Raw genomic sequence first — 13184 nt, forward strand, 5'->3', positions numbered from 1 at the left:
CAACCTTTCCCTACCCCATCCAGTCATCTACATCCCATCTCAACGTCTATCTGACGATAATTATGTCGGTTGAAAGATTGAATACACTTGAGCTGCGCAGTTTTTCTGCAAGACCCCCTCTGGGGGAGGGGGGGTCAAATGATCAGCGATATAATAAGACACTTGTGTGCCGTTCAGGCGGTGTAATGATACTCTAAGATTTAGGGTTAAAGTCTATTGACAGTTTTTTAGTCATTAGTTTGTGTAGGAATGTTTTGATGCTTTGAAACTTAAAATTGAAAAGTGATTAGTGTATTAATTAATATTAATGATTATATCGTGTCACATTTAGATATTATGTATTTTCAAAAGGTCTTTTAGTGGTTATAAAAAAAATGTGTGTACACACCTAAGAAGTGAAACTTCTTTATGACCTTATTTTTCAAAAAAATAATTTACTATATGCAACTTTACAGAAATACGTCGAATCACGCATGGTAGGGATGATAAAAGATGGCGCGTAACGAAAAAATGTCACGCGTAGCGAAAAAATGTTCCACTAAATTTTTTTCCAACCCCGCTAAAGAAGTTTCACTTCAATAAGACTTTTTCATCAGCGTATTAAGCCTAAAATTTAATGTTTAATAATAAAGATTTTTTTTATTTATTTTATATCAAAGGTATATGAATTCATATATAAGCAATTCACATGTTGGATGTGTTTTGTATTTAATTGTTTATTTGCTATTTAACACATTCTAGTATTACCAATAGGTGATATTTTAATTAGGCACAAACTATAATTTATAGAAATTCGTGCTAACTGCTATACATCAAGAACGGCTGAACGGATTTTAATGTTTATTAGTTTGTCTCCACTTGCATTAAGATAATAACTAAATGATATTATTATGATAAAGATGATTCCATGTTGTCTTATAATTATGTTGATTTTTTATTAACAAACACAAACAAAATACAAACTGTATGTTTGTCTAAACTCCGAAATACACAACGTGTGAATATTTAGTATCACAAATAGCAGACTTACAAATGATGATTCCCCCCGGTTGTATCTCATTTGCTAGTGGTCCCGGATAATCATATTTTTAGGCCTCGATATGATACCGTCAGCAACGAACAACGAAAAATATTTTTAAACCTCTATTAAAAATATCTAAGATATAGAGATATAAACCTTTTTTAACTTAAGCAAATCTTTTTCTTTTTTAAATGTTTTTTGCGAAGTAAAGTGATAGACCGTTAATTAAATTAAATTATTATCACAGACAGATAGATACCTAGTATATAATTCACTTTTCATATACAAAAAAGGCTACCATATCGCTATCAAATGACATCTACCAGCCAACGTTAATTAGTTGTATATACTGGGTAAATAAGTTAATGATGATAATATATTGTTATGTCTATTAAAGTATCACTTAGCAATTTTTGGCTAGATCAAAGTAAAATTCAATGAATCGTTATAATATAGTACATGCGTATTTTTCACATTTTTGTTAATAAATATGTAGCACAAATTTTAAAGTAACTTTATCTGCTGACGGTACAAACAGTATTACTCTATAACATTTGAATAATTATTCTCAAACTGTGATGCGGCCCGCCTATAAATACATTACCGCTGCAGACCGTACTTCTTCAAAAATTGTACACGACAAACTCGACCTAATTTTTAATACACATACGGTATATTATTGTGTGAATAAATTAGAAAATAGACAGGGTGTACACAGTTCATAATATTGACAAGATGGAGGCAAGAAGCTGCCTGGAGTATAATTTACTTCTCATAACGAATTCTTATATTTTAAAATATTTGTCGGGAAATTGGATATTTGCAACAAACATACATATTTTGATGATGTTTTTGTGTTATGCTGATGAATAAATTAAATGCATTTCAGTTGGAAGAGATGAAATAGAATAAATATGTATATATGTTTTTTATATCATGCAAGCGAAACCGCGTGTTTAAAGCTAGTTAAAGATGTTGGTATGAATCACGCTAAACGGAAATCAGCTGTAAATATAATTGGTGACAATCGATGTATTGAGGCATTTTAACTTATTTTATATATTTTTAATTACATTATCATTACAAACGGTTATCATTACGGTGTAAAGCGAATCAAATTATCTAAAAAATCAAATTCTTTAAAAAAACCAAATCTCATCAAATATGGTTGACCCAATAACCATTAACCATATCAATCTCACTTCCACACGCAATAAATCTCGATCAAGGTAACTGACATTTTTTTACGAGCGCAAACAGTATTTCATCGTTTCCCACTTTCTAATTGAGAGATATATATTGGCACATTTTTCAGCTGAATGTATCGTATGTCAAAACAGAGAAATGTGTTCTGGCTGCCGGCTGGGTAGGAGCGAATGTTGTTGTAATGGCATTGACAATTTTTTCTTCAAGTGACTTTTTTAACCGACTTCTAAAAAAAGGAGGAGGTTATCAATTCGGCCGGTATGTTTTTTTTTATGTATGTACACCGATTACTCCGAGGTTTCTGAACTGATTTACGTGATTCTTTTTTTGTTCGATGCGGGATGGTGTCGAATTGGTCCCATAAAATTTTTATTCGGATATGCCCAGTAGTTTTTATATTATGAGCATTTTTGTCTGTATTTGTAAATGTAGCAAGTGCAAGTTTGAAGTCGGTTGTTTTATACGCAGTTATCACGTCTTGTGATATTTTGTTCTCCGGAGGAAGGTATGGATTTAACAACATAGGCCGGTTGCAGAGCTTCACCGACCATCAGTGCGTACGTCAGTCGCGCTTGTCATATTATGTATGAAAATTCATAAAACCGTTCATAGCTAGACCGACCATACGCACGCGTATTTCCATTATTACTTTGATAAAATTCCTTAATGTAAATTATGAAAGAAAAGCATGTTTAGGGTGCACTGTGATAGTTTGACAAAATACCTTACTAATAATATAATATGAAGATTTATGAAATATCTTTTTGCTGTGCTTAGAAAATAGAAAGTATTTTGAATGATTAAAGAATGAATATTTATAAAAGTAGTTCTTGGTGATATTGAAGTTTGGTAGCTCAGTCTGGGTTGGAAGAGGAATTTTAATTTAGTTACTTTATAAGTGACTTTCTAGAAATTATTTAAATATGTATAGGTTCCTAGACAACTAGTTTTACAGATAAGTCTATATTTAACATATTTGAGATACGTACTACATATTATACCGGTGGAGCTATTCTAGGTACACCTATTCATTTACAATAATTGTAAAAATAATAATCCTTAACGTAACAGTAAGTGTCAGTTAAAATGAGATGGTGATAAAGTAATGTGCGAAATTAGTAGCGATGTAATATATTAAATATGTACTAAAATGGTTTATGTTACTTACTACATTTTCACCCACCGCTATACAAACCATTAGCCCGATCGGGCATCGAAAAATGTACGTGATAGGTGATATGTGACCCTCGCTAATGTTTCATTGTTTGTGCACGTACAGAAATGGCCGTTTCTAGCGTGAATTCACTGAAAATATACTTTAAAATATAGTTTCTTAGGATTTTTTTAGAGTCAAGAAGCACCTATACTATTTGTTTAATGTATTTTTCTACATTCAGGTATTTCATATTTTACATTTTAATTATTATACTTTATCGACAGCGGAAGCCATTTAAATCTCTTTTTTAAATACATACTTATGGACGTAAATAAATTTTTTCATTAGAGCTGTGAATGTAAACCATATTACGACGTAATTATTTTTTGTGAAATAATACTGTAATAATTATTTTAATATTCATTCAAAATCCAAGTTAATAAAATAACCCATGCACACATTATAAACAGAATTAATCCAGAAATTAAAACATTGCACTATCATCTCTTTTAGAGAAATAAACCCCTAGTCTGTACACACACAACAGCATAAATCCCTATTAGTGAAGTGTTTGGGCGTTAAAGAATACAACTGATTTATCGGCAGCATCAATTTCGTGGAGGATGTGCGGAGTGGGCTTGCGTTCGAGCGGCATTGATTTATTTGTTGGTTACTACATTTTTATTTTCTGCTATGCTTTTGACTCTGGGTAAAAAAACCCGGTGTTAGTAAAAATGGTAAAGATTTTCTTGACAGAGAATAAAAAGCCTGTAAAGATATAGCTTTTTACTTACTTACTCACTAAAGTGGTATAATAATTTTAATATCGATCCAGTAGTTTAAGTGAAGACTAGCTGACCCAAACTTAAATCTAAAACTAGGACACAATATGTCATATGGATATATCCATTTTTAAATCATTTTCATCCAGTTTGTTTGTGTAGGTCTGATACTGTTTTTATAAAAACAGTATCAGACCTACACAAACAAACTCATAAAAATCGGTCAAGCCTATTCACAGAAACTTGGTTACAATGTTACACGATAATTTTAGATTTAGAGTGAAAGGAAGAAAGAAATAATAATATAATATACCTATATTTAACAATTTTCTTATCCGTAGAAAAATGTAGTCTGTCACAACTCACACCCTACGTTCTAAATCTAATTAAAAATGGTTCAGTCGTTTTCGTCAAACGACATTATATAATAATATTCTAGTTCTTAAAACTGTAAATTAAAGGTAAAACGTTCCTAATTAAACAAATATAAACAATAACTGACGTGACTTAGTGTGTTTGTACGTTCGCACCTAGGGAATTGCTTCAATATTTTCAGTAAAGTCCCCGCGGGTAGACGGTAAAAACGAATAATGTATGAATTAAGCATTTATAAGTTTATGCACGTGTGGTCTCGATAACAAAGATATACCTAGAGAAAATAATTTAAATTATGAAAATTCAGGAAAATTCAACAGAATTCGAACCTACGTCTGTATCACATAGGTAGTATAAAACAAAGTCGCTTTCTCTATTCTATGTCCAGCTATTTAATATTTATGTATGCTTTAAATCTTTAAAACTACGCAACAGATTTTGATGTATTTTTTTTTAAAAGATAGATTGATACTCGAGAAAGGTTTTAGTAGATAGGTAGGTATATCATTTATTAGGTTTTAGACAAAGCGGGCGAAAGCGCGGGCGGAAAACTAGTATTTAATAATTATACGGAATAATATTTGCTATTTTTTTTAAATAGTTTGATTGGTTATGATTTAAATGTTTAGGAAAGAAACATCAAAAATTAATAAATCACTATGAATACCATATTTCGCTAAGATTGTTTCTTACATAAAAACAGATGATATGATCTGCATGAAATTTGGTGAAAAGATAGATCTGAACTAGTATCTAAGCTACTTATTACCCAGGTTCAACGTAAGTGAAGCTGAAATATCCAGCTAGTAGCTTATAAAGTAAAAAATAAAAGATATATAAAAAGCATAGCAGAAAATAAAGATGAAGAAGAGAAACCCATAATTTATTTATTTATTAAAGTGAAACTTCTTTAGGCGCGTTGAGAAAAAAACTTCAAGATCGCGTCATAGCGATACCGTCACGTCTGGAGTAAGGCGACGATTTTAGTATCTTTGAATCTTGCCAAAGAAGTTTCACTTCTGACACGTGTGCTCAGCACACACGCTCTTTTTCAATTATTCCTTCCATAAATTATATTATATCAATGTAACATAAAACTATTGACATAGGTGAAAATAGTTTGATACGACACAAAACATAATATTTGAACACGCTAGTTTTAAATTCCCGGGTTGGCTCGTTAATTTGTATGTTTTGTTCGTAATTTATAATTTATTTACATTTTATGATAAGGACAAACTTTCGTTTATTAGACCTATCACCTAGAGATATAGTTATTAGTAGTGTTGCTAATAAACCATTTTCTAAGTTCTTAATTATTTTTTATGTAATTTAAATCTAAAAATTTAAAGCTAACAAGGTTTTAAAAGTCAATTAATTGTTCATGACATTGTTTTAAATGATGTTTCATTAATAAATGTAACATAATAAATAAATCACATTTAAAATGGCTTAAAGAGTTTCTTAATAATTTCAAGTCCAAACAATTTTTTCACATTATTATTTTAGAATTTTAGATTGTTCCCTCCACGTATTACAATAAAAGAAAAAATAAACTATGTTTATTCTCTCACATCATTATATTTGCTACAACACTTATACACTTTATATCGGTACCTATAAACTAGGTACTTATAATATAAACTAGGTACTTACCTATTAGATGAATTTACTAAACGCGTAGGTCGAGTTTTACATACCTACCTCTAAATAATTAAAAGGGCAGATCAAGCCGGGTCACCTATATAAATATGAACAAAACAGCAGTTAACAAAAACCGATATTATTAAGGAAATGTCTTTGCATTATCATTTATTGAATCCATTTAAACGCCAAACCCATTTAACCCTTCTATGAAGCAATTATCAACTAATGGTTAAAGTTAACCGAATGTTTAACGGGGGGGTTAGTTTCACACGCGATCTGATTTTAACCGATACCTCGTTAATGATCGTTTGATATGGTTTAGATTTATAGATCACTAATTACGGACAAATAAAGGTAATTTGGAGAGCCCTAAAATCGGAAAAAAAATACAGTCGAACATGGAATATTCGGTATTGATGACTGATAAAAATATTTTTTTTATGGAACTTATGAGTTATTATCATAATACCTATATGATTTTAAAACACAAAAACGGTTGGACAAAATATTATAACGATATTTTTCAAAATCAGTTATTCAATCAGTTATCAATTAAAGTACAATGGTAAAAATGTGTAATTTTTTCTATATTCTTCTGAGCAGATAGTTATTACTCTCAAAGGTAGAATATTCATGACAAATAAATTAACGTAAAACACATTAATTTAAAGATTTGGTACTTAACAATACATACAAACATATAGTTGATATCCAACTTACTCTGAAGTCTATTACTAAATAAATATAAATAAATAAATATAAATAAAAAGAATATAAATAATAACCATACGATGAATTCTATCATATTCCTCTACTGTCTACTCTAAACCTTAACAGTAGTTTAACTAAACTGCTGACACTCCATTAAACTAATCAGCGGTTTCTCTATGAATACCTGTTACATTACTTCTTTAAAATTCCCTTTGTTAAGGAAATAAATAATAAACAGTGTCAGTGTAGGGAGGCGTGGGTTACATATTTTAGCACTCGCCTAAACTATCATGGCGCGGTTTAGGAATTTTAGATGTGCCATTTAATTTTTCCAGGTTTCGTAATTACAACTATTCTTGTTTAATTAACTTTATCAAAGAAATTAATTATTGGTAAAATAGAAAAAGTTTGTGAACTGAGGGAAACTATAATTAAAAAACTATATATTTTACGACAAATGGAATGCGAAAGTTTTAACATAAAAATCTTGATTTCTCATTCATGAATAACAACCTATTAATTAATGTATTATAAGCAACAACAATACTCACAACAAAGATAATAATTTATCTCATGTTCTCTTTGCAATGATTAGTATTTTTCGTAATACCTACTTTGTAAAATTTCTTAGTTTTAATCGAAATGCATTGAACTACTGTCACTATTAAAATATTAATACAATCATCTGTGCTCGGCGTACAATCATCTAAAAAAGTAATAAATAATTTCCTCTCAAAATAAATTTATTAAATTAAATACCATATCCAAAACTTCTTACATCCAAAAACTGACCCAATAGTGGACAGAAGGTTCCTAAATATTTGCTCCCCATATTGTTCCGTTGAAAATTAACATACAATATCTACTAATTATATAATTTATATGTTTGTTTAGGATAAAGGACTCTATCATAACCGATGTATTAAAACCGATTAATTTGTAGCCATTATGTTGTTAACTGAAGTGATCGCAATCGGAAATGTGGGTAGTAAAATGACAAAAAATTAAGTATTCAAAATTTAATTTTAATAATACAAAGTACCTAAGTATATTAATTCTGAACAATCTTTATTCGACCCCGCAATGAATGAATAATGATGGAACATCAGCTGATGTTCCATCATTATTTTTATTAAAAATACTAAACAATAAATTTTAAAATCAAAATACTTAGGATGACACTGAAAATCAGTGTTAAGATGTTTTTCTTCCATAAAATCGAATGTAGACTTTACATATCTACTGTATATAATAATATAGACAATACGGGTTATCTTTTATTTGTTTTTTTCAACGCAATAAAAATATAATTTGCTGTGTGACAAATTATTTTTTTTAAATTATTGTTCTCCCGTGCGAAAAACAATGCAATTTGTTAAATATAGCATGTCACGCTAACATTAACCACCTGCCAAATAAAGTTTTATTAAAATTGAAAGGGGGTGCACCTGGAAGGGGTGAAATTGATTCATTTGTGTCATTGGGGTTTAGTTTTTCTAATATTATGACGTGTTTACTGTTTAACCCTAAAATTATGGATTACAAGTTAACGAACAGAGGGCGATTGAATTTTATTCGTATGTAATACACATTTTAATAGCTCATGTACCTACAATTATTTGAAAAATAATTAAAACTTGATAAGTTTTATTCTTCAGTAACCAATACAATGTATTCAGACATAGTACACCGATAATTTTTGATTTCTTTGAAATCAAGAACATAATATATACATTTTGAAATAAAATTTGTACAATTTTGTAACTGAAAAATAAATTGAAAGTTATCGTCTGTTTTTATTAAGGCTATAAGACTCCAATATAAGGTACTAGCTTTCCGCCCGCGGCTTCGCCCGCGTTTTGAAAGGAAAACCCGCATAGTTCCCGCTCCCGTGGGATTTCCGGGATAAAACCTATCCTATGTGTTAATCCAAGTTACCCTCTATATGTGTACTAAATTTCATTGTAACCGGTTCAGTTGTATTTGCGTGAAAGAGTAACAAATCCTCACAAACTTTCGCATTTAGGGTTCGGCTAAATAATTCGGCCTTTTCGCTATAATAAGCAATATTATACTAAGTAGAACCAAAAAAGAAACAAGCAATCCCAATAAAACAATTTTAAACCAAACTCTACTTGAATTAGTTTTAAAAACAACAATAAATTGTGAAATATCAACAATAATGGTTGGCAAACTTGCGAATTCGCTCACAACAGCTAAAGTCGTATTTAATAATGTTATCCCGAATGTAGCGGAAAACAATACAAAAGTTTCGTCTATTAATAATTCACTGTGGCCCCTACTATTGAATTGTATAATAATTTGTCGTGAGAATTCGAGTTGGGATCGAGTTTGATTATCGTGATATTGTTATCACTCTCAATATTCTTGAATATAAACACGAAAAAGCTCCAGTCTTGCTCAGTCATTATCTCTTTAAAAAAATGCATGATTTTTCTGGTTATTAGGACAAATATTTAATTTCAACCTGCTCAGTACATTCGCCTTACATCAATTGTTTATCTGTAATTGTAAAAAAATATAGAAGTACAATTCAGAAACGTTTTTTTTTTAATTTTAATCAATGTCTCATTTCCATTCAATGGTTCACTAATGTAGATTATACTTTATTAAAAAGAGAATTTAGTTCTGATTAAAATAAACTTCTCTAAAATCAAATCCATTGCGTAAAACAATCAACCACCAACCCGTTAAACAAAATATGAGTTTACAAAAGTCACAATTTTATTTCGAGTAAACTAAGTTGTTTCGAGTACTTTACATTGGTAGGGGTAATAAAAATATTTTCTGCTCGATTAAGATACCGACATACCGCATACGAGCTTTCGATAATGATGAAAGTTTCTGTTACCGGCTCTTATTGGTACCGTTAGATTACTCATTCATTTTTATCATTATTTACCTAATAATATTATGAAGGAACACTTTTCTGTACGTTTGTAAATGCTTAATCGATTTTGAAAATTCTTCACAAATAGAAAGCTATTATATATCTAAGTGATGTATTAAGTTGCTTTTAGTTTTCATAATTAATAATATGTCTGGTATAAATATGTAAATGGTCTATGGAATTTTATTGCAAATTATTGCAAAAATAAGAAGTCAAATATGGGAGACGATTTAAAAAATACATACATTTACCAACCGAAATAAATGAATTTGAATTTGAAACCTTATCATATAAATCCTATCGACATTAGCTAAAAAAATTCAAACTTTTTTTGCCATCAGTACATTTATTGAGTACAGCCAGCATAAGAGATAGGCGATGATAAACGGCTCTTCGCGAACTAGTGTCGTTAACGGGCCCCATCCATTCTTTTAACTTTATCCGTCCTATAAATATTATATGATCTTTTGGAAATGTTTTTATAAAACAAGCGGTTTTGGTATTTCCTTTTTGAGCAAAATCCAAAAAAGATGTACTAAAAGAGATACTAGAAATTAAGACTTCAATAGTTGTAATACAAGTCTTGCCAATTAATTAAACAAGGATTAAAATCAGATCAGATACATAATATTATCTTAAAATTAAAAAAGGTTGTATGAATGAATGTTTGGTACTTTTTTTTACACAAAGCAAGCTGAACAAAATTGTATGCAAATTGGTCCAAATGAATTATACTTAGTCTGTATTAGCACATAGTGACTTAAGTAATCAGCCCTAACAAATAATATATTATACTACGCGTCAACCTAATTAAGCTGTAAAAAATATCACTAAAAAGTATAGGGGGGCTATTATTAAAATCATTCGCCACCCCTCATTATGCAAAATGTCGAGTGATACACCAAATACCTTTACATTAGCCGAGAAAAAATAAATACAGGGACGTTGATGACGCTAATTTTTTTCCTACAGATATTAAGTCATGTTTGAGACGAGCCATCGTTACCCTTAATAGTAATAGATATTTTATTTTGTCGCTTTGAGGGTGTACATCGGGGGTGTATTCTTGTGTTGTACGATAGATAATTTATGGGTTGTTTTTTAGTCCAAATACAGCTAAAATAAACTAATAATTGTTTAAATAAAAATAAATAATTTAATTTCTCTTCATCTTACGTAAGTTTGAAATAATATTTCAAATTAAAACAGCTTTCGTAAAATGCTTCGTAGTTAGTTCAAAATTAGATGAACGACCGAGTCAATAAAGAAATTAATATTTTTAAAACCTTTGACTATAATTCGGTACATAGAGAGAATTATATCCTCTAAACTACCAGATAGAATATGGTAATTATCATGCAAACGAAGCTTAAGCTACACCAAAAAACCTCCAAAAATAACTATTAATGACAAATAGATACCCTTCGACATTATATCGAGCGTTGCATAATAGACCCTCTGATACATTTGGCGTTCGTTAATACGTTTTCCCTTCATAAAGAGAATGTTTAACCTATTTATTATGCGGCAGATATTAAAAACCGGGAGACTAACGCGCCTTGTAATGAATGTTTAGATTTTGACGGGCCTTTGTACAAAAATGTTAGGGTAGTTGTATAGAAACATCTTTGTTGACGATGCGTCGATTATATTGAATTGATGATGCATAATGAAGGAAAAAGTGTTTCTCCACCAGAAACCAATAGAAACAAAAACATAAGAATACAGTGGAACATGAGAGAAACTTGCAGGAAGTTAATTAATAAAAAGGCAAACTTAACAATTATAGTAAAAGGTACATATTATATTATTATGAAAAAATATAAAGTGTATAATATGATGTATCTTTAGTAAAATATTTTAAACGTGCCGTTACTTAAATTGGATCTTAGTCGAAAACATGGTATCATAAAAATAATTTTTACATAGTTTGAATTAATAAACGTCGAGTTTAAACGCTAGTTAATGACCAGCCTAATCCTTCACGGACTGTTTACTTGCGGTAATAACGATAGCGTACTTTTTTCTTAAATTCAGAGGCTTTTAAGGATTTGCATTACTTATATTTGTTTTATTGACCGGAAAATGTTTAAACGTGAATTAAGTACATGTGAAATTATCTCTTATTGTGTGTAATTTAAAGACCTTTTTACAAGGGCAAAATTCTGCGGCCTAAAAGTAACTAAATATCTTTATCTTTTTAAAACCTTTTTGATCAATTATCTTCACTGATAGTATTTAACTACGATTGGATTTAAAATTCAATAATTCATTCAATCGACTTTGTTCTATCTGGTTTCATTAATCTACAAAGTAGGTAATATATTTTAGTTGAATAGCATTCAAATGCTTTTAATAAATGAGAAATTATTCATAAAAATTTGATCACGTGGCGGGATTCGAACCTGCGTCTTTCGCATCTCGTGATAGATTTTTTTCTATTACATAAGTATTTAAAAATTCATGCTCTATCCTTTCTATATTTTTTTTATTATCTCAAACACTGTCTAGTAAAGAATATCTTGTATTTTATGGTCTAAGATCTGAATATAAACCGAAATGTAACGGCGTGATAATAGAATGAGACCAATTTTATAAAAAATGAAAATAAAAGATTTTTTAATAATTAATAAAAAAATATCCTGTCCAGGATTTTCCCAGTCAACCCATTTTTAATACATTTTTTAATACACTAAATTTATTATAAAATTGGTCTCATTCTATTATCACGCCGTTGCATTTCGACTTATATTCGGATCTTAGACCATTACTAGTTTTTACGAATAAAATATAACTAAGATACAGATAAGCCTAACCATTAGGGGAAGTCGGTAAAAAAGGCGGGAAAATTTCGCGCCAAAATTAAAATGGCATTTCACATATTTATCACAGGATCAGTCTGTCCATATATCATGGCGACACCCAATACGCTTAGCTCGTGCACTTGCGGTCTCGGGAATTGATGGACTGGAATGGATGCGGTATGAATTATGTGAGAGATAATTTTTTTGTTGTTTATTGAAATAAATTATAAGTTATTTGTTGTAAATTGAAAGAAATGTCAGGTTATATCGTAGAGGCAATAAGAAAAGGCAACCGATGTAAGTTTAAACTTTTGCTAGGCTTGAACTTCTGTTTATTTTAACAAAAACAAAACCAACGTAATAAAAATCAATTAAAATAATAATTAATTAGTTTATTTTCATTGATTAGTTGATTGAATCAATATGCTCTTTAGGAACCAAAGTAAATCAACTTGATTTACTTTGGATTCTAAGGAGCATCAAAATTAGGTATTTATATTAATTTTGTTAAGACCAGACTGACTAAGTGCGGTTTGGTAAATGGTTAGTCGATATCACAGGCAGGATATTT

The sequence above is a fragment of the Colias croceus genome, chromosome 19 (genome assembly GCF_905220415.1).
Source record: "Colias croceus chromosome 19, ilColCroc2.1".
Classification (NCBI taxonomy): Eukaryota; Metazoa; Arthropoda; class Insecta; order Lepidoptera; family Pieridae; genus Colias; species Colias croceus.